The 23,971-nt window shown below is 42.0% G+C and overlaps 1 long non-coding RNA gene across 1 annotated transcript in view; it reads left to right on the top strand.

Annotated features, from left to right (window-relative positions):
• Nucleotides 1-221: 221 nt before the first annotated feature.
• Nucleotides 222-23,971, top strand: part of LOC144761544 (uncharacterized) — a 44,463-nt gene continuing 20,713 nt past the window's right edge. The window contains exons 1-2 of the long non-coding RNA XR_013595779.1: nt 222-357; nt 2,470-2,500. This is a non-coding gene — a long non-coding RNA (uncharacterized LOC144761544). The remainder of the gene's footprint in view (nt 358-2,469; nt 2,501-23,971) is intronic.

Genomic DNA, 23,971 nt, shown 5'->3' with positions numbered 1-23,971 from the left:
TTAGTACTTCGGGCTTGTTTCCAGCCTGGGAGTCTTAACCTGACTCAAAATGGCCGACACAAAGCGCTCGGGTTACTTTTCACATTGAGTTGGGCTTCTTTTCCTTTCCCGAGTTCTTCACTCACCCAAGATGGCCGCCAAAAAACATCCGGTCGCTTTTCTGCAGGCGAGGGGGGACTTTTCTTCCTTCATGCCAAACGTCACGTTAGATTCAGGGAAGACACACGGGCCTACCTCCTCATCACAGGATCAGCATTAAACATATTTCGCCATGAAATCACCTCCTCGTTTTGCCGTCCGACGTCTCCTCGACCCTGACACCGGAAAAGGCAGCATAAACACAAGTCCGGTTGAAGGGTGAGTTTTTTTTTTTTAAAGTTCTTTTCTCCTTGTTGTCATTGAGGTTGTTTCCTCTCAGCTTGATCCTTTTCCTTGATCCCAGCCAAGCGTCGCCAGTGTAATAATGTAGATAACCACACCAGTTGTAGTTAAGTAGGAGGTATTTATTACAACCTCATCCAACAGCCAAGGATTCTCAACTGTCTTGTAGAGAATGCAGAGGGAAGGGAACATAGGGAAACCAAGGTTCCACGCTGGACATTCCAGCCATGGAACAAGTGACATCATTACAATAGGGCAACGCAGCACAGTGACTTGCTGCGCTGCCCTAGACGAAAACCCCATAAATGAGGCCCTGAGCTTCTTTGCGAAGTGTAACATTTCACCAGATATGTGGGGGTGATTAACATTTCCTCTTGCTCCCACCTCTAACTGTAAACAGGATTTGGAAAATTAAACACAGGATTCTTGAAATGATAATTTATAAAGAAACTATTGTCATTTAATCTTGCTATTTAAAGATAGTTAAGGTAGTTCATTATCACCCATATATTTTGCTGTCCTAAGCAAGTGCTTCATTACTTCTTACAGTTTTAGACTAATTACTCAAGGGAAGATTTATCAAACTTTCAAGCAGTGCAGCAAGCCACCTTGCTGCACTGAGCTGTGCTGCGTGAAAACAAAAATGGCATAATATGGTGCATTCCTGTCCTTTCCTTACACTGCCACCCTTTTGGCTACCTTGTGCTATGCAGGCACCCTTGCAATATGGTGCATGGGTGCCTGCATTGTAGGCAGGACTGTTTTTTGTGCAGGAAGGATACCTTCCTGTGCAAAAACAATCCTATGAGGCATTTATATCTTTTTATGGCTGCTGCAAAGTGCAGAACACATAGAAAGAAGGAAAAAAAGGAGAAATAAAGATATTTCTCCTCATTACGCCTACCCTTGGAGGTGTAGCATTTTGACGCATTCTCAGATCTACCACTAATTGTAAATTTGGGAATGCACCAACATCCGTTGGTGGATGCATGGGAACACCCACGCTCCACCCATGGAAAGCCTCCCTGGGGTAGAGTAATGCAGCAATTTGTGTTGTGTTGCTTTATTCTAGATTTATCAAGCCACGCAAGGCCTCGCAAGGTGTCATTGTGTGGCTTAATAAATCTTACTTTAGTGTTGTGTCGCCCTTGGCGCAAGGGTGACACAGAACTTTCATAAATATGCCCCTCACTTTTTACGTGATGTCTTCCTAACTGTACTGCATGCTTCTTTTACCAATCAATTCATCTGGCCTCATTTTTTCAGCCCTCTTATACTGTGTAGTTGCAAAGGTAACCTGGTAACATTTAAAATTGTGGAACTTTTTCAATTATTTAGCTCTCCCATTTATTTCTGACCGGCGACCTTTCTTTTGCATTCACATTGCCATGGTACTGTACAATTTGACATGTGAAGGTATTAATATTCAGCATTGATTTGGAGAAATATCCTCAAGCTGTACACGTGAATCATTTTTTGTGCATAGAACGCATTCATGCTGCATACCTTATTATTCTTCAATCACCTTTTCACAAGGCCCGGACTGGGATAGCAAACCAGCCCTGGCAATCACGTCCCACCAGCCCCAGTGAGGAGGGTGCAGGTGGGACCACTATTACTGCGATTTTGTTGCAAAGGGCCAATTTTGCAGCACTGCAAAACCGTCCCCAGTAACAAAAACATCCACCACCGGTCGAAATCTGTCCCCCACCCTTCTGGCCTACCAGAGAAATGCCCGGTGCCCGCTATTTCCAGTCCGGCCCTGCTATTCACGAAAATGCAATTTAAAGCTCATACCCTAAATTTTAAAGTGTCCCTGTGCAATATATGCTCATCTTCTGGTGCATCGAGGGTGTGGGGTTTAATAACCAATTCATGTGAATCAAAGGAAAATATCTTGATTAGACCCTATGAAGATGACTTGAGAGGCATGTTAGACACACTGTTCCCAGAACACCTGATTTGTATGATCCAGGCCTGCATCGAACCACAACAGAGGGAGATATATGTGCATAATGTCAACTCAATAACGTTCAACAAATTGTGCTTTTCATGAAGGGTATTCATAGCTTTACCTATGTTTTACAGATTTTCAAAGGCACTCGAAAATTCAAAAAAGGTACGTCATAATTTGACATCAATCTTTCAAACAAATATTTAAATAGGATGAGGCCCCTTTAAATTACCCACAAACTTAACTGAGCAAGTTGGAGTTCTTGAAACTCAGCTCAAACTCCTTGTACACGATTATGCGGGTGCAAGGGTGGGATGTTTCTATGCATGTTCTACATAAGAAGGTACTAAATGTGTGCCTGCTGGGGATCCTGACACAATTCTTGATTCCAGTAAACAGGGATGTGGCTATATGACGGTGAGCAAATGTGATGGAGTGCAATCATAAGATGGTGCTAATTGTGAAAAATACTATGAGACCGCAGTGATACAAAAGAACCTGTTTTTGAGTTGGCATTTTACCTCCCTGCTCTGCTTTAACTACTTTTGCTGCTCAGCTTTAAACACTTTTGCTCTGGATGGGATGTAGGAAAGTGGAGTATTATGCAGTGATGCTAGTTAGGCTTCTCTATGTAATACTCTCACAATGCACCAAAATATGTCCTTTGGATTCATAATTATAAATCCCTAGCTTAGTACTGGTAGTGTGGCACAGATCAGTCAGGCTTTACTAGAGGAACATATGTTAAGCTTTTCAGAGTGCCAACATGGATGATAATTAATGCTAATGTTAAAGTATTTGTAAAGCGCTTGGCTGCCCCAGGAATGGGGCGTCCCAGGGCTAAGATGAACACCAAGTGAGATGGCAGAACAGAGGAAAATTTACCGTTGAGTAAATAGCCATGTCTTCACCAGACTTCCAAAAGTAAGGTGGTCCGGGGTACTGCGGATGTGAATGGGGAGGGAGTTCCAGACGGCAGGAGCTAACCACCTAAAAGAACGCCCGCCTGCTCTGACGCTATGTATCCGGAGAATTCTGACCAGGAGCAAGTCTGCTGAGTGCTGCGGGCAAGAGGGAGCATATTGGGAGCATAAATCGCTCAAGATTCCAGGGCAGCTGTCTGCCACAATTCTGTGGATGATGCACAGCGTTTTTAAAGCACACTCTCTGTTCGAGAGCGAGCAAGTGAAGCCAGCAGAGGAGGCTGGAGACATGACAGTATTTAGGGATTGCAAAAATTGTGCGAGCACCTGCATTCTGAACTCACAGAAGCCTTTTAACAATGGATTTGGCAGCTCCCGAGAGAAGCACATTGCAATAATCTGGTCTGGCAAGGACAGAGGATTGAATGATCAGTTGAAGAGTCTTAGAGTCAAAGAGACCCAGTACAGATTTAAGACCCCGTAGTAGTCCAAAACATTTCCCTGCCACTGATTTGGCATGGGTCTCACTGTCCATTATTATGCCTAGATTTTTCTGCACTAGTTTGGGTGTGGGGAGAGCCCCGAGAGCAGGACGCCACCATTCCTTGCCCCAGAGATGGTGATCTCTGCCCATCAGAAGGATCTCAGATTTGGACGAATTAACCTGCAAATAGTTAGCAGCCATCCACTCTGAGATCGCTGTCAGGACATAATAGCATGACTCACAAGAAATCCGACACCCATTTCTAAAAAGAAAGCACATTTTAAAAATACATTTAGACACCAAAATGAACACAATCAAATTAGTATAACCTGAGATGGGGATTTTAGAAGGAAAAATAAATCAGTGCAATTCCATACTGCACAACTTTAACACTGCACTGGTAAAAAGCACTGGTGCCATTTGACCACTTGCAGGTCGAGTTGGGCAAAACCCACTGGAGGTTAAGTTGATGTCGGTCTCAGGACTAGGACAGTCAGTTGAATTTCACCTTGCTCGTTCGGCCCCGGTGCTGAGTTTCTTTGACTGTCCCTGGTGCTGAAGGGGGAGTTACGGGGGAGCTAGTTTTATTGCTAAGACGGTGCTGGTGATGAAATGGATGGAAAGAGTCGAGAATGTGGCCTCTGAGGTGGTCAGTTGAAGGTGCTGCAGAGTTCCCATGGGTTGTAGTGTCAAATAAAGGTAGTGGTAGCTGGACTGGCCACCAGCAGGTTTTTGCAGCGGCAACGTCAGTGAGAAGGTATTTTGATGTCAAGAGGTCTGAAGGAAAATGGTAGCACCTGAAACTTGCTGGAGGTCAGGCCTACATTTACCACAATGCATTGAACCATCTACTTTTGGGCAAACCCTTGAAGATCCCGATTGGCAAGTGATTCTTTGTTTAGGGGACTGTGCTTTTACCTGTGGGCTGCAGGGGACTAGTGTGGTTAGCCAAGGGACTCTATCGATGCCTTTGACTGTCAAGGGGATCCCTCTGTCTGTGGGAACTGGTCTTTGATCCTGTTTAAGCTGCAGTTGTGCAGTTGCCGGATGGTTGCCACAGGTGCAGAGTATTGTGCTTTTGTTTCGTGCAGGTACTGAGGTTGCAGAATCGGGTCTCTTCTTTGTCTTTTGTTGCAAGTTTAATCATCAGATCTGATGTTCTGCTGGCAGGGATGACCGTTAAAGCCTTGTTTTAGGGGTGATAGGGGTGTGGGTGCAGGTAGGCAATGGACTAATTGCCCCAGAGACTAATCAACCCCTGAGGTGACCACATACAGGGGTGTTTGCCACCTTTGCTACGCAAGCCACTCTAGTCTGCCACTTTTAGCAATGGCAGAAACCATCTTTGGCTGTACGGAGCAGGTAGCACGCCCAAGGGGTGTGGCCAACCCTCCGGGGGTGTACACCTCCTGACTACATAATTTTCCCACCTGCCTGGGTGAATATGTACCTGGGGAGAGATGGCTGATTCTACCTATGGAGGCAACCTGGGTGTATATCAGAGGTTGTGTAAGCTTTGAAGTTCACTTCCTTGATGTGCCACTTCATTAGCCATCCTCTCAGGGAGGGAAGGTCAGATTCCTGTCTTGGTGTCAGCAGCTCTGGGCTATCGGCCAGGGTACAGGAAATGCTTGGGCAACAAGGTGGGCAACCTCTAAGATAGTCAAACTTGACATATTTCAGTGGGATCATAATGGAGCTGGCAACCTCTGGGATGCCTGGGTGCCGGTTTATGTTGCCCTATGGCCTCCTGATCACTTATAGTAGCCCTTAATGAAAAGAGGTTAGTAAAGGGATTCATAAACTCACATTATCTTCAATATAATGCTGGGCTCAGTATGCGTATCTTAGGGGTGACTGGCATATTAAAAATAGTGCTTTGACCTTGCCACACATGGTGCGTCTGAGCAGTTCACACTGTTCATACAGTCTGCAATCATCTGTTTACTTGGGTCATTTAAGTTGGCACAATCAGTTCTTCAGGCCGCCTGGGTCACATCAAATCTGACATGGCACTCATGTCAGGGGTGATAAGACAAGTTGTGTGATGCCAAACATTACATATTTCACTTGAACGATAATGGAGCAAGCAACCTCGGGGGTGCCCATGTGCCAGACTATATTATTTTATGACTCCCAATCATTTATAGTAGAGCTTAATGAAAAGAGGCTACTGTCAGGATATATAAGCTTGCACTAATATGCCCACACCTATATTATAATGCACCCTGGGCTCAGGGGGCCTACCTTAGGGGTGAATGGCTTATATATAAAAAATATGCTTTGGTATTGCCAGACCTGGTGAGGGCAAAGTCGAGTTTGAACAGTTTGCACTGCTCATTCAGTCTGCAATGGCAGGGCTGAAGTCATCTGTTTACATGAGTCACGCAGGGTGGTACAATCAGTGCTTCAGGCCCTTATGACCCCTTTAACTTCCATGCCCTAGGTACACCTGGTACTGATTAAAAACAAATGGTGGTTAAATCCTTGTAAATTGGGATAGCCAATTCACATGCATCATGTTTATGGAGAGAGCACTAGCACTGGGGCCTCGACAGCAGGCTCCGGTGCACTTTCAGAGTTGAAGCCAGCATCTAGTACTCCAAGTGGTGTGCAAAATGTAGGCCGGGCCCCTGCAAAAAGCCTATTTTCTTACAAGGGAGTCATGTTAACTGCAAAGTTAATAGTAAGCAGACTTATTAACTTTTTAAAGTATTTAATATAGAGCTAACCTTGCTCCAATGTGCAGCAGAGCTCTTTAGAGAGACCGTTCTTTTCATTGCTGTAAAATAATGTTAAAGACCATGGTCCTGATTCACATACAAACGTAGATTTACACCCAAGTGCAGACTTATATGACTCCATTCCCTTAGGTATGGGGCACAGAAATCTTAGGCCAGGCCTGAAGACTGAATTTACAATGTAAAGTTAACTTGTAACTTTTCACACATAGGCTGAGATCTCCGCCACGGGAATGGAGCACTCTAATTGTTAAAGTATTGAACAAAATAATTGAGTTTAATAATTATTTAAAAAAACATATTTTAATCTGCATTTAAAAAGTAAACTAATGTTAAATAATAATTATTAAATTGTAAAAAATAAAAATAAAATGTTATACAACAATAATTCCTCAATGTGCTGTAACATAGATGAATAGGTACAGTATGGTATTTCTGTTACCAGTGAGTACCGGTGTCAGAACTAGACTGTATTGTTTGTAATGTTTTACATGGGTATTACATACTTCAATTTATAATATAGGTTATTGCCATTGTATTGTCCTTTTCATTTTCAATCATCCCACCAGTGAGCATTGTGTCCTTTCCACCATCTTTGATATTACGTATTGCCTTGCTAATATGTGTAGTGTTTTGGTTGAATATCCTTTGTTTGCAAATACTTTAATAAACCAGTTGAGCATAGATTTGTTATGCAAAAAATACTTCTGCATCCATGCCGCACTCCCTGCCACCTCAGCCTTTGTGGTTAATCCTTCTTCAATGCCTCCTCCTACCTTTTCTTCCATGCACTATCAATCTGACTGATTGTGACTTTTGCTTGTTTAAACGTGCAATGAATGATAAATGGAGCTATGTGAGTGAAATAAGGAATGCACAGACAAAGAGAACATCCTATCAGCAGAGTAAAAGGTATGTCTTAATTTATGTATTGAATAATTATGTTTCTTAATAAAGTATTTTTATGTACTGCAGGTGCTTCCTTGTTAAAAGATCCTGGCAGTTTTCCACCTTTTTTGCTGTACACTTCCTGTTACATCCATTAAGAACATCTAGGGGCTTATTTGCAAGCCCATTACGTCGCCGGTATGTCATTTTTATTGACACACTGGCAGCACAATGGGCTGTCCCATATTTACAATGCGATGTAAAGTCACCCTGCATGATTTTTCATGGCTTTCTAAACATGTTTCCCTTTCATGAATAACTCTGCGTGAAAAGGGCGATTTATGGGAATCCTACGTCTTCCCAGGGGAGGCGTAAGGAGGTGCAATGAGGAGAAATACTTTTATTTCTCCTGTTTTTGTTTTGTCTTTCTTTGCGTGTTGCATTCTGCAGCACACCTAGAACATGGAAACTGCCTTTAATTATTCTTTTTGTGCTGGAAGGTGTCCCTTCCTGCACAAAAACAATGATCTCCTCAGTGCAGGCACCCTTGCAAAATGACGCAAGGCTATCAGCGCTGGCGAACGGCTGCTGTTTGTGCGCCAGCGCAGGGGAGAAGCTCAGGAATGTCCCATATCTTGTAGATATGCCGCATTCCTGCCCTTTTATTTTGACGCATGGCAGCGCAGCAGGAAGACTTGCGCATTGCTGTGCGTCAAAAATATTGCAAATGAGGCCCCTAGTTTTTATACCGCTGCAGTGACTGTGCCCAACTAATTAGGCTTAGACACCTGAACTCTATTAAAAGATTCAAATTTTAATTACAAATATCCATATCTAAACTTTTTGTAAAATAATTGACTCCATGGAAGTTCTTTGCTCAGCTCCAGGTGTGTAGTTTTGAAAAGGAATCGTGAAAACCATTAATGACGATACAGATGCATGTATATTGATTGCCAGTGCTGCAAAAAGCTTACCTAATGGCAGGTAAATAAAAGATGATATTTAGAGTGAGATTTACTAAGATGTTTGCGTCACAAAATTGACACAAATGGGCGCAAAATAATTTTTTTATACTTTCCGTGTAATAACATGAAAGTAACGCAAAGCAGTGCATAGCGCTACTTTGCATTCCTAAGCGCAAAGAGGGGGCATCCCATGGATGGAGGATGGGCATTCCCATGCAACTCACCCTGTTTCCTAAATAAAGTAGATAGGGTTTAGCGTCAGAAAGAAGGAAATTCCTTTTCCAGCTTTGTACGTATGCTTCACTGTACACCACACATACAAAGAGGGAAAAGGGTTAAAGTCAGTCTCTGCATTGTACTGAATGGGTACCTTTCCAGTACAAAACCTATGCTAAACTCATTGAAACACCCTTGCACTATGACACAAAGGTGTCTTCATGACAACAGCTGATTTCAGTGTTGGCGCTAGGCAAAGGGGAGGAGAGTGCCATATCTCTGTAAATATGGCGCTCTCCTGTTCTCTCCTTTCATGCAGTGCAGCATCGGCGGCTGCAGCGCTGCGGGAGTAAGTGCTAAATCTTGCCCCTAATGTTTAACATTGATTGACAAACACAGTCAGAACATGCCTTGCATCACGTAGGTATCATAATCTTAAATAATCGAACTTTTCAGAGTGAGTCGCCTTATGAGTGATGGATATGCTATAACATGGCTCCTGTGCTCCTTGTTCTATGTGGATGATGCTGTACCTCACTAAGGAGGCCCAACAAGGCAGCAACTGATCTCTGATTGCTTGTATTCACATTTTGGAAGTCTGGGCCAATTGTGTAAGGACCAAGTCTAATTAGCATTTCAATGATCTCAGTGTAGAGTGGCATCGTAAGAAAACTGAAGGACTGTAAGGGAACTCAATGATTTACAAGTGAATAAGATTAATTCACACACTATCATCACATTATTGTTTTTCTAAGTGAGCTGACATAAGGGCAGTATATATGCCAAGATATGGGTCCCAATTTCACTAAATCAAAACTGCACTTTAATGAGGAGGTATAGCAAGGGCAAAAGGTGATCTGAGGTTACTTGTGGTTCTGTCTAGAGGGGACCTGACCTTTCAGTTTGTCTGTCCTGCTGCCAGTGGAGCTAGGGCAATTCCTATATGCATATGGCTGGCTGAAATGCAAGTGTCTAAAATTAATGTAAGCATTCCAATCATCACTTTTATTGTCTTTCCCAAAGAGCAAAGGGCCGTAAGGTGCTAGCAGTCCTATTATTTTGTTGGCCTTTGTAGTGACACAGTGAGCTTAATCTTATTCCTTTTTATTTTGTCTATGTAATTTGTCATTAGTGTGACTGATATGCTCTGACATGGGTCCACTAGCTCACAGTGTATAATACACAAGTTGCAATTTACTCATGAAGGCATGCAGTGCTGAAACCAGTCTGAGGTTGCTAGAGTTTTCTTTCAGATGGCGTATGGCTTAGCATGATAGTATGCACTGAATCTATTATAGGAGGACCAAAGCACATTTGAACAAAGTTGGTCTCTGGTTTTAGTGAAATGGTCAAAAGGGAAATGAAGGACAGGATTGTGGCCCATTCCATCCATCCCTTGTCTTTGACAATTTTCTTGGCCCAATCTTATTTTACAGTTTTGTACCCTAATTCCAGAGGTGTGAGGGTACATCAAGCAAATATATGCCAGGTCCACCATTATTCTTTCATTAAACCCTTATAGGACTAAAATATTCCAAAATGCTGACAATTTTCCAACCTCACTATTATGCCAAAGGGAGCCCCTGCATACCCATGAAGGCACAATATATAGATGGGTGACCCAGTAAGGCAGTGCAATTATTATCTCAAATGACCATCAAGATGTCACCAAAAGGCAAGAATATGATCCTGACCCAACTCCCACCTCCACCTAATAGCATGCAAACATATTCTCACTCTTTTAATGTTGTTTTTTTCCCCACACTGCCATCAAGTCCGTGCAGAGTGAGTGTATTAACACACCCAAGTCCCCACAAGGATAGTAATACAACTTTGTCCCCACACACAAACCATGTAATGTTACAGGACTTAATAAGCCAATGATGTCAACAAATTTCAACTGTCTTTTATGCTAACGGCCACCACGAAGACCATTACATGAGAAACAATCACCCATATTTGTACTTGAAACAGTTAAGCTATGGTTTGCAAACATAATGCAAGGAGGACACAATGGTTGTATGGGATTTCCTAGAAAACAATGTAATGGAATACCATTATTGAGTCACAATGTAATCTAAACTGTTTTTGCAAAATCAAGGATGAATGGCTTTTACATTTCATAGAAACCAATTCTTGGAAAGTCTTTTTTTTCCAAAATTGGCTCCTTCATACTTATTTTTAAAGTTTAGTTGAAACTATTACAGGTCTTACTTTCAGAAAAAGTTTGCTGAAGGTATTTATTTTAATCCTTTACTTCAGGGGTCATTATTTCAGATTGATATCTTTTACATTGTCAATCAATGTTTTTAATTCACTGAAGCCTCACCACACCTAAACACCACCCCCATTTATCCCCCTAAAAAGGCTTCCTGATGCATAAACTACACTCACCTATGACCAATAAACCCGCACATTCCTAAACCTTAAAGTCCTTTCTACTCCTAAACTCTACCCATCTCTTAACCTAAAATCTATTCACCACTAAACTCCAATCATTCCTGAACACTAAAAAGCATTCTCCTCTGCACAACTCTACCCATCACTGAACCTTAAAACACTGACCAACCCTAAAATCCACAGATCAGTTAAATGTAAAAAAAACTCAACTCCCCCACACACCAGACATACCTGAACACTACAACCCCTCACCAGCCCAAAAGTCCACTTATCTGTGAACCCTAAAAAATGCCTCACCACCCTAAACTCCACCCTTGTCTGATCCCTAAAAGCCCTCATCACCTCTTAACTCCAGCCACCCATAACCCTAAAACTCTAAAAAAAAAAAAAAACACCACCCATCCCTGAACTCAAAAAACTCTCACTACCCCTATTCTTCCAAGGGTGTGATTTTGGATGTTTACTTAAAAGTATCTTTCCTTTATAATGTTTCATCTAATTTAAGTTGTATTCATATTTCCTTAAAATGGATTTTCCATGATTTAGTTTCCTCCAATGTGCTTTCTCAGTTTTCTATTACCTCACAAACATCAGGACACAATATGCAAATATTATAGCCTTGATATGTCAAATCAGCCCCAAATTTACAGAGTCACCCTTATGCCAGAGATGGCCACCATATTCTTGAAGAGGCTAAAAGATTGATGCCCGGAATGCACTATAGGGTTCAGAAGAAAAAATCAGCTTTTGACCGCCTATATGACTTATACCTCTACAACTAAACTGCTTTGAAAAATCAATCTTAAACAATATCAATAAATTAGAAAAGAACAAAACATTTAAACACATTCAAATTGAAACACACACATTGTAAAACACTGAAACATCTACAAATGGAAAACCCTATAGTAATATTACCAGTGCACCTAGGCAATAGTGATTGAAAACACATCATATTTTAACATTTTACCCCAACTACAGAGCAACACACATTAAAGGAAATTGCATTTTAACCTCAGAAGAGAAGCATAAGACAGCATAAAACAGCTTCTCAATGAAGAAAGAAATCTCTGAAATTAGGCTCTTTAAGGTTGCCATACACATAAAAGCCTTGTATGCTAATATCGCATAAGATTTAGCTCTGGAAGGAATGGCATTAATACTAAGTCAAACAAAGATCGGTCTCAACTGTTATTTTTCATGCAAGAGCATTATTTACAAATAAAAGGAACTGCAGTGGGACAGTCTATTTCTCAGGAAAAGGTATGTGGGCAATGTGGTTTGCATTTGGGAAGGTCCTCAAACGCAAGTGGCATGCTTCCATGCATGACTGAATTGTAGATAAAATGATATTCAATTCACCTTCTCCAGGGACAATAAATCACCATCATTGACCAATAGCTACCGCATGAAAATGAACAAATCTATACACTACCATATCAAAAACAAATTAATCGCAATACCTTCCAACCCTATGAATGCAACCATCCATGCAGCCTCTGGGAGAATTTATCGTTTGGATAATTCTTGTGAATTTAAAAAAGTGCAGTGAAGAAGACTATTTCCAACAAGCAGAGAAGTTGATTACCATAATACAGAACAGGGGGCATTCAAAAAATCTTGGAAATAGCACGGGAATATGCCATAATAATGAATACTTTCACAGGAGGCAAATAAAATACACAATTAACCTACACAACTACTTTCAGCAAAAGAGCATCTAAAGTGAAAAACATAATTACAAAAAAATAGTCTCATTCTATGTACTTTAGACATCAAATACCCAAACCAATTGTTTCCATTGTGTTGAGAGAAGAACATTGAAGTAAGTGTAACGTAATAATATAGAAATCAACAAAAGGCGAAGGCAGGCATTCAAAGAGGGTGCAGGGACAGAATATCGATTACAAAGTATTGAAATGCACAAATATTGTGGCAGAAATATCGTGAATCAGGAATATCGACAGACAAAGTCTTGTGGTCAAGAATATCAATTTTACATTAGTTATATATCGTTTGCAAAAATAATGTGGTTAAAAATATCGATTTTTCATTAATGTTCTGTATTTTAGTATATATTTTATATGTGTGTGATGTTTGTTTTTTAGTTCCCTAGCGGGTTGTGGGTTTATAGGGGAACAGGGTGGAAAGTTATTTATTTATTTAAAATGTATTAATTATTTTTTGTAGTTATTATTAATTTTTTATTTGGAATTAGCCTGTTTAATTCAGTAGCAGGTTGTGGGTTTATAGGGGCATAGGGTGGGAAGTAACTTAATTATATTCCATTTATTGGATAATTTGTATTTATTAATATTTGTTTATTTGAGATGTTATAGTGTTCAATGTGTAAATTAATGTATTAATAATTATTTAATAATGTATTGTTAATCAATTAATGATGGTTATTGTGTAATTAATTTTAGGTGTGTGTTGTGTTTATAGGTGTACATGGTGGGAAGGGTGGAAAGTAATTATTTTTTATTGATGAATTATTAATCAGTTGTTAATTTAACTTAATTAATTAGTAATTAAATATGGTAATTGTGTAATTCATTTTAGGTATGTGTTGTGGTGTTTATAGTGTTAAAAAACGTCTACTCAATGAATGTTTATTATCTTTTTTTATTAATACATTTTTTTTAATTCATTATTAATTATGTTGATTATGGAAATACATGTTAATAATAATGTTGAAGTCTTTTTTATTGTTGTGGTGTTATAGGGTAGGAAATAAAATAAATACATTTATGTTTTAAATAATTTGTTTGTTTGGTAATATTTTTTGTTCAGTAAATTGTTATTGATTTTTGCAATACCAATAAAGCAAACAGGGTAAAACAAACAAATAGAGCTCTTGTTGATAATCAGAGAGGATAGAAGGTAAATGTTTTGATAATACTTGGTAATAGTGCTTACAGACAATACAATTGCGTAGAAAGAAATGACAGCGCATAGTTGACAAAGCACAATGGATGGATACATCCTTGTTGCTCTAATTCAATTTGATTCATTACCCTACGAACCTTGCCTGCTGATGGTCGATATCAGCGATGCACCACAGTTACAATTCTGATCATATATAGCAAGTTGTATATCACCTTTATTACATAACCTCTATACTCCTATGGTTCCTAAAGAAAGTAAACAACTTAAAGTAAATAAATAGGTAAGTATATAGTTAACCAATAAGAGAGAGGAAGAAGAAGAAGAGAACTAACTTGGGCCAATGGATACTCATATTGCATTGAAGTAGTCCGCAGCTCATCATCACATCAGCTGTTTGTTGGGCTGGCCGTATTCCAGATCTTGCTGTGGTGCATGTTGGCTCTAGCAGTTTTGGATATTAGGGTAAATTTCAAGGGGGTTTAAAAACCCTACAGACGTAGTCCAGGGATTTCCAGGTCTTCTTGTGTCTTGGCTTCCAAGGGGAAACTTGAAGATCGGTATTATCCGCACCCCTCATGAAGGTAAGCCATTCCTGCCAAGTTTTGTATGAGATTTTATCAATGCTTCTCCAGTTACACAGGACTATTTACATGCCAAGGTCAACATTAAGTCAAGCAGAGAGTCGTCTTCATCCCACTTTAGGTCCGGATCCTGGAAGCCAAATAAGATATATGATATTTCTTTCACTGAGGAGATGTTGAGTGTCTGGGAGATATATTTAAGGACCTTGCTCCAGTAGTTCTGTAACAGTGGACAGAGGAGAAGCATGTGTGATAAATCGCCTGTTTGGGAATTACAATTCCAGCATTGTGGAGACTGGATAGGTTTAAGTTTGTGTAGTCTAGCAGGTGTCCAATAGCTCCTATTTATTATCATGTATGTTGTGTGAGGGAGTGTGGGGGATATTCTGTGTTTAACGGGCATCATATGGATTAGCTCCCAATCTGGGTAAATTGCCTTGCTATTTTGTTGAGCCTCTCTCTTTCCCTCGTTAGACTTTTGGGCCTTACAAGGCTCAGGAAGTTATGTTATGTTATGTTATTTTATTTTGTATAGCGCTCGGATGCCGCAGCCAAGAGGCGTCCCGGCGCTTTGGAGAGTTGGGTAACACAACACAACAGAAGGCAGGAGACAAAATCTACACTGTAGAAAAGAGGAAGGTCTTCACTGCCTTCCTAAAAGGGAGCAGGTCAGGGATTGAGCGGAGAGGAGCCGGCAGAGAGTTCCAGAGGGCAGCCGCCAGCACCGAGAACGAACGTCCACCCATTCTAGCTCCCTTAAAACGCGGTACAATGGCGAGATTCAATCCAGCAGATCGAAGGGTTCTAGCAGGGACATAGTGCAGGATAGTCTGTGAAAGAATAGGAGGGGAGGCAAATTTAAGAATTTTAAAAGTTAGGCAGAGGGCCTTAAACTTAATTCTTTGCTCCATCGGTAACCAATGAAGATCCTGGATGGTTCGACGAGCTGAGACAAACTTCGGAAGGCCGACAAGCATCCTAGCCGCCGCATTTTGGACCCTCTGAAGTCGGGATAGTTCGGCCTGATTTAGACCCAAAAACAGAGAGTTGGCGTAGTCCAATCTGGTAAGAACCATAGCTTGGACTATAATCTGTCTGGTCTCCGCATCAAAAAACTTAAAAATAGGTCGCAGACACTGCAGAGTACCTAGACATGCGCCAGCCACGCGCTTAGTGTGGGAGGTGAAAGAAAGCTTGTCATCAAACCACACCCCGAGGTTTCTGACTTCACTTACAGGGGTGGGAACAGGGCCTAGATCAGACGGCCACCATTGATCTCCCCATAACCCACTTTCCCTACCAAAAATAATGACCTCGGTTTTAGAGGCATTAAGTTGAAGTCGATTGTTCGCCATCCAGCCAGCAACAGCTTTTAGCGCTGACTGGAAGGTGGGGGCGTCCATGTTGGAGTCGCCATTAAGTGCCACCGCCAGCTGCGTGTCATCGGCGTATGACACTAAGGAGAGACCGAAACTATGGGCTACCTCCGCCAAAGGCTGAACATATAAATTAAATAAGGTAGGGCTAAGAGCCGAACCTTGGGGAACACCGTGAAGTATAGGGCGAGAAGCTGAGACAAAAGGAGGTGTAGACACTTTGAAGCCTCGATCCTTAAGAAAGGAACGAAACCACTCAAGTGCCACCGCTCCAACTCCTGCCTCCATCAGACGGTGTAAAAGAATCTGATGGGACACCGTATCGAAGGCGGCACTGAGATCCAAAAGGATCAGTGCCGCCGTCTGACCCTGATCCAACATCTTCCTGATGTGCTCCACCACAGCCAAAAGAGCAGTTTCGGTGCTATGACCCGCACGGAATCCGTTCTGGGATTTATCCAGTAGATTCGCTTCTTGCAGGTGAGATGATAGAATTCGATTAGCATGCGCTTCTGCTAGTTTGGCTGGCCAAGGAAGAAGGGAGATGGGGCAATAGTGTTCTGGCTTAGTGGGGTCAAGGGCAGGTTTTTTAAGGATAGGGATGACCGTCGCCTGTTTCCAAGCCCTGGGAACACTGCCCGTGCTAAAGGACAAATTGATAAGACCTTGCAAGGCAGGATAACAGCATTCAGCAGATTCTCGAAATTGAGCGGGTCTCATTGGGTCATCCGGAGAGCCGGATTTGACTTTTGTCGTCAAAGCTAAAAACTCATCCAGAGTAGGACTGGGAATAATCAACAATGGTTTGAGAACCAGTGATGTAGACAAATTCTCCCTGATGGGGAGCTGAGAAAATGATCTGTAAATGGCCTCCACTTTTTCTACAAAAAACGAGGCTAAATCCTCGCAGTGTGCCATGGAGGGTTCAGTAGCAGCACTGTCAGTCCTCTTGCTTGTAAGGTCCTTACACACCCTGAAGATGACCTTAGTCAGGTTTGTACTGTTCTTAATCTCCTGAGAGTAAAAAGCAGCCCTAGCTGCGCATATGACCCGATGATACACTCTAGTGCAGGCCCTATAGGCCGCCTTGAGGTCAGTATCATATGTTTTGCGCCACGCGCGTTCTGCCTTTTTACAGGAGACTTTAAGTATTTTAAGAGAATCATCATACCAAGGGCTAGAAGGACTAGATCTAGTCTTACTCCACTTGGCCGGAATGAGCATATCTAGCGAGTGATTTAGCCATTCGCAGAAACTATCATAGCCGCGAGAGACTTCAGTAGGGGGTAGGGGATTGTATTTCATCAAGAGCTGGTGGAAATGCTCTAAATTTAGGTTTCTCCAGGGGCGTCTGAAACTGGCTGGGGTGTTATTTCTCGGGAGAGGAATAGTAGTAATGATACGAATTTCAATCAAGTGGTGATCAGTCCAGGCCATAGGTCTAGGATGCAGCACTGAGATGTTAGTCACAAGATTCGTCAGAACGGGATCTAGTAAGTGGCCACCTATATGGGTCGGTAGTTGTACCATTTGAATCAATTGCAGCGCTTCAAGATCTGCTAACAAGCAATGGACCGAGTTGGAGAATGGGACATCCATATGCAAGTTAAGGTCGCCAATAATCGTAAAATTAGCTGTTTTTAAAACTAGGGAGGAAATCACCTCCGGGAGGCTTTGGCGAAAAGCGCCATCAGGACCAGGGTGCCTATAAATTAGTAGTCCCGTAAAAGTAAAGTGGGGATTCACTGAGATGTTAAAAAGGGCACTCTCACATCCTGCAATGGTGATGGATTTCCATATGCAGGGGTAGCATGATTTTACCGCAACTGCTATACCTCCACCTCTAGCATTGCGAGGGAGGGAGTGCATGGTGTATCCCACGGGGAGAGCTAGATTCGTGACCGCCATAGACTGATCATGCAGCCAGGTTTCCGTGAAAAAAAAGATATCCGGATCATCATCAGTTATCAAGGAAAAAACTTCTTGGGAGTGGCAGGACAATGATCTGACATTCAGATGTAAAACTTTAAGGGTAGATTGAGTGGGTAAGTCTGCAACAGTATCTTGTTTGCTGTCGACTGGAGGCCTAAATTGAAAACCCTTAATAGGCAAAGGCAGAGGTAGTTTAAAAGAACAGGTGGGGCACTGATACGGCCCGCTGAGGGGATCCAAAGAACCATGATAACAATCTCGTACCTGGTGTCGCAGCAAACACAGGCGCTCAGCAGATATCATCCTGAGTGAGCCGGAGTCCCCTGCCCTAGCCCTGCCTTAGCGCTGACGGGCGCAGACGGGCAGGACTCTGGTGAGACTCAGGCGTAGCGAAGGCGCGACCGCTGCGCTAGACCGCTATGCTCCAAGCGAGCATTAAATAGGCGAGTGGTGGTCAAAAGCGCTAGCGCGCTAACCCCCAACAAGGAAGGTAACAGCCTTCCCAAGATGGCGTCGTCGTCACGTCACCCAGGAACCCCGGAGCCCGGACCCGCTAAGTAGCGGTGCTGGAATTTGTTTTATGTGTGGTGAGGGCCAGGGGGGGTCGCTGCAATAGCGGATTAAAATCAGGGGCAAATATAACACAATTACAACCAAAATACACAAAGGGTATTTAAAAAGCAAAGCGCGAGCCACAGCACAGCGCTATTCTAAAATTCGCTCTAAGCGCTCTAAACGCGGTGGTTACCTTCTCCAGGCAAACCCCGAGTCCAAGCTCACCTTAAATAGGCGAGTGGTGGTCAAAAGCGCTAGCGCGCTAACCCCCAACAAGGAAGGTAACAGCCTTCCCAAGATGGCGTCGTCGTCACGTCACCCAGGAACCCCGGAGCCCGGACCCGCTAAATAGCGGTGCTGGAATTTGTTTTATGTGTGGTGAGGGCCAGGGGGGGTCGCTGCAATAGCGGATTAAAATCAGGGGCAAATATAACACAATTACAACCAAAATACACAAAGGGTATTTAAAAAGCAAAGCGCGAGCCACAGCACAGCGCTATTCTAAAATTCGCTCTAACCGCTCTAAACGCGGTGTTTACCTTCTCCAGGCAAACCCCGAGTCCAAGCTCACCTTAAATAGGCGAGTGGTGGTCAAAAGCGCTAGCGCGCTAACCCCCAACAAGGAAGGTAACAGCTTTCCCAAGATGGCGTCGTCGTCACGTCACCCAGGAACCCCGGAGCCCGGACCCGCTAAGTAGCGGTGCTGGAATTTGTTTTATGTGTGGTGAGGGCCAGGGGGGGTCGCTGCAATAGCGGATTAAAATCAGGGGCAAATATAACACAATTACAACCAAAATACACAAAGGGTATTTAAAAAGCAAAGCGCGAGCCACAGCACAGCGCTATTCTAAAATTCGCTCTAAGCGCTCTAAACGCGGTGGTTACCTTCTTCTATAGACTGTAGTAGCTGCCAACGCTCCCTCGCTCCCTCGTCCCCCCTTCTTCTCTCACTCGTGGGGAATTATGTCCGAATTATATCTGTGCACAGAAGGCTCAGGAGGTTAGGGGCAGCGCGTTCCGAACGGCAAGTCTTGAAACGCTGGTGCAATATGCCTCACCTCGTCACACCACCATACCCCGTATCCCGCTACTGTCCGGTTATACTGCGATGTCCCCGTGATGTCCAACGACCCCCCGGCTCACACCAGCAGTTACCGACTATCCGCGGCGATCAATTTAGGCAGTTTGGGCGGCTTAGGCAGCTTGGCAGGGCCGGTGAAATGGCGATGGCGTTTTTGCTCGCTGCCGCTGCCGCTGTCCTTCCTTCCGTTACTGCTCTCTCTCTGCTCACTCGCAGCTCACTAGCGCCCTTTGTATATTCTCAAGAACATGTGGCAGGTATTACACAACTTGTTCAATTTGGAAGGGAGTGAAGGGGGAAAAGGGTTCGTAGCCAGTTTAGAAATCTGTACCATAAGTTTAAGGAATTTGTAAAAGTCTATGTCAGATAACCCTCTTTCTCTTTTGAGGACAGAGAATAGAGAATAGAATGGTTGAAGTATTCTCAAATAGGTCTTTGATAAAATGAATGACTTTTTGTGACCAGTCCTTCCAGTAGATTGTTTGCCTGTCTATTCCTATTAAGGGGTTATGCCAAATCGTCACTATGTGTGAGGCACCAATTTTTGTATTGGATCGCGTGTAAAGGCGAATCAGAGCGAATCTTCATTTTAAGTATGATGTATTGTGTTCTAACAATGAGACCTGCATAGTCACTATAGCCTGAAGCGGTATCTCATTAAGTAGATTTAGTTCTGTGTCTAGCCACTGGGGTCTGTATTCAAGATTATCCATGAACCATGCAGATGCCTGTTTGCAGAGGTAGGCCGTTTGGTAGTTCTTAAAATTTGGAAGCCCATCACCTCCTTGTTTCTTTGTCAAGCTTTAGTTTTCCTATAGTAATTCTTGCTCTTTTCCCTTGCCATAAAAATGTACTGATGGATTTATCTATTTTCTTGAGGAAGTTATCTGAGAGTGTCATGGGTAACATACTGATGAGATAGTTTATGAGAGGTGTTATCAACATTTTTACTGTTCATATTTTACCCCATCAAGTTAAGAATATTGGTAACCACCCATCTAAAAGATCTGTGATTTTTTTAAGGATGATAGTTTCGTTTTCCTCTAGCGTAGAAATCAGTTTGTTTGAGAATTCTATGACTAGGTACTTAATCATACCTGTCTGCCACGTCAACCTGGAGTTCTCCAAAACTTCTCTGGACCCAGATAGGTTAAGTAGTTTTACTTTTGTCTTGTCTTTATTTAGGGTGTATCCCGATACTTCAGCATAACCCTGAATAGATTTCATAAGAGCCGGAATGGCTGTGGCTGCTTCTTTGTTTACCACCAGTATTTCATCTGCATAGACTGCAACCTTAAAATTAGTTTTGCTAAAGTCTATGCCATGGATTGTCTGGTTTGCTCTTAGATGCTAAAGGAAGGGCTCAATAGCCAAGAGGAACAGTGAAGGAGACAGGGGGCACCCATGTCTGGTTCCTTGCTTCAGCGGGAAGGAAGAAGAAAAAGCACCTCTCACTCTAACTCTAGCTCTGGGGCTATGGTAAAGTGCCATGATCATCTGGACCAGATTATCACCAAGATTGAATTTCCGGAGTGTTGATTGTAAGAATGTCCAATCTACATTATCAAACGCTTGTTCCGCATACAACATTATGGCAACAGTTGGTGAATTAATTAATTTTGCTTTTTCAATGGCATGGCAAAAAATTCTTGTCTAGTCGCTAGAAAGTCTTTGTTTTAGGAAGCTTGTTTGGGAGGAGTGTATAAGCTTAGCAATGTATTTTTGTATTCGGTACGATAAAATCATGGCATATAATTTGCAGTCTAGGTTTAGGAGGGAGACTGGTTTGTAATTCTTAGTTAACAGGTTGTCTTTACCCTCCTTAGGGAGAACGGTAATTATTGCCTCAGCTGGGGCACCAATTACTGGTCCAGATGAAGCAAACTGATCATAAAGGAGTAGCAGAGGTTGCTTCAGGTGCTCACCAAACTCTTTATAGAGCGATGCATTAAACCCATCCGGGTCCGGAGCTTTGCCTAATTTTAACTTCTTAATGGCATTCTCCAGCTTTTCCATATTGATTGGACCATTAATAGAATCCCTTTCTTCATCGCTTAAAGATTTAAGAGATGCCTCATTTAAATATTTCTGCATCTTCTGTAGTTTCACTTTAGGGTTTGCATTATAGACGTTTTGGTAAAATTCTTTAAATGTCCCATCAATTTTGTTGCCATTAGTTTGGGTGTATCCTTTTTCGTCTTTAATAGCATTGATTGCGTATCTCTGGCTTTTAAATTTGAAATAAGATGGTAACGTCCTCCTGGCTTTGTTTGCCTCACAGAGACGGAGACTTTTCTGTTTCTTTATCCAGATATCTGCTCTCTTACTAATTATCTTGTTGTATTCATATTTTTTATTTAGGATCTTTATAAGCGTTCCTGAGTTGTTTTTAAGGATGTATGATTTTTCTAGTTTAACAATATCCTTCTCTAATGTAGCTAGCTGTGAGTTTGCTTCCTTATTCATGTTAGATTTAATTTTTATAATTACTCCTTTAACTGTAGATTTTAGAGGTTCTCATCTTATAAGGTGAGAAGTTGTGTTCTCTTTATTATCAAGTAAATAGTTTTTGATTGTATCTTCAATTACCTTTTGGTTTTCAGGTGAGGCTAGTACCTCATTATTGAATCTCCAAAGAGGTTCTTTGAGAGGGGTGGATGAGTCTGTAAGTGTTAGTGTGGCACAAGAGTGGTCGGAAACAACTCTTGACTCAATTGCAGATTGGTCAATCTTACTAATAGCATTCCCTGAAATAAAAAAATTGTCTATGCGGGAGTATGAGTTATGAGGGAAAGAGGAAATTGAGTATTCCCTCTCAGTCCGGTTCTGTAGCCTCCAGGCATCTATTATGTTAAACCTATTGCAGAGGTGCTTAAGGGCTTTGTGTGATTTGTTTGGCTTAAATTTTCAGGATGAGTTCCTATCTATATTCGGATCTTGTGGGAGGTTAAAGTCACCTGCAATAACTCATGTTGCTGAATCTGGAATCAGTTTAATGTTAACTTCCAGTTCCAGAGGAGCGTATATCTTGGTTACAAAAAGTTCAGAGTTTTCCTTCTGTAACTTGGAGATAATCCATCTCCCCTGTTTATCTGTAGAGTGGGATATTAGATTCATTTTGGATCTCTTTGAGATCATAGTTATGACCCGTTCTTTTTCCCTTTGGCACCTGAGTGTATTGGTTGCCCTTGAGCGTTTCTGCCAGTTTATCATTTAATTTTGTCTCCTGTAGAAGGATAATGTGAGTCCTCTGCCTATGGATATAATCCAAAATCTTTTTCCTCCTGACCGGATGGTTCAGGCCCCTTACGTTTAATGAAACAATATTAATAAGTTCTGTTTGGGGGGTCATTTTGTCTTAGGTTTAGTTAATGTAGTCAGACCTGTGTTTATACATAGATGATGTCGTATTGTTCCATCGTGGAGCAGGCCCCAGTTTCTCCCATCATTCAGAACGTTAGTAGAGTTACAGCCATGAGTACATGTTAGGTACCTTGGATGGGGCTTGTACTTGCAAGACTTTTGGGTGTACGCACACCCTTGACCACTGAGGTTAGAAAAAAAAACAGTAAGAGAAAGGAAAAGTAGAAAGTAAAAAGAAAAATATATGCGAAAAGAGAACATAAGTTTAAGAAAATTAAAAAAACAATGCTGAAACCCTCCCCCTCCCATCCCTCTATTCCTCCCACCCACCCATTACAGACGTCTAACAAACATGCTTCATTTCAACTCTTGTTCTGTTCTTATACAGTTATTCCAAACTGACTGGGGTTTCCTGTCATCTTATCGCTGGAGTTAACCATCCTATAGAATAACAGAATAACTATGGATCTCTTCAGTAGCAACTGTGTATTTTAGTAGATGGACAAGTATACAACAGTAACTGTCATCCTAGAATTTTTTTAAGAAAAAAACATAAGAGATATATACAACCATATTACATGCTTCAGCGTTGCACGTTGCTCCCATGATCGTTTAGTGTGGATGTGTCCATCGTGTGCTCTGCGAAGCTGTCCAAAAACTTTTTAAGGACTGTACCATCACTGAAAAGATGAGGTGAACCATGGGGCACCACCCTGTATCTTGCCGGATCTGCAAAGGAGTATTGGAAGCCCAACTCTTTCATCCTCGACCGAAGAGCTAGGAAGCTTTTCCTTGTATCGACTGTGGCCTTGGAGTAGTATTGGTTGATGAAAATCTTGCTTTTGTTTCAAAACAGGTGATTTGGTTTCCTCATGTGTGCAAGTATTAGCTCAACATGTTGGTATTTCAACGGCTTGCTAACAATAGGCCTGGTTGTGATTGATTTGGATGTTTCCTAGTAGGAACCCTATGTGCCCGGTCTAACTCAAGTGGTTTCTCAAATGCTCACTTCGTCATTTGTTGTATCCATTTTTCTAATAATGTGATGCACGATCCATCCTCATCTTCACTTCCTTCAGGGATACCAAATATACGTAGGTTTCCTCTTCTAATTCCGCGATCTGTATGGAAAATGACTGTGATTTTTTAATGAGATTTGATACTGACATCTTTGTAGAAATCACTGTGACCTCGAGCTGGCCAACTCTATTTTCAGCTTCTGTAATTCTACCATTAGCATGT

Source organism: Lissotriton helveticus, chromosome 6 (genome assembly GCF_964261635.1).
Source record: "Lissotriton helveticus chromosome 6, aLisHel1.1, whole genome shotgun sequence".
Classification (NCBI taxonomy): domain Eukaryota; kingdom Metazoa; phylum Chordata; class Amphibia; order Caudata; family Salamandridae; genus Lissotriton; species Lissotriton helveticus.
The sequence above is the reverse complement of the archived record's forward strand: the minus strand, read 5'-3'. Positions and strand labels throughout refer to the sequence as shown.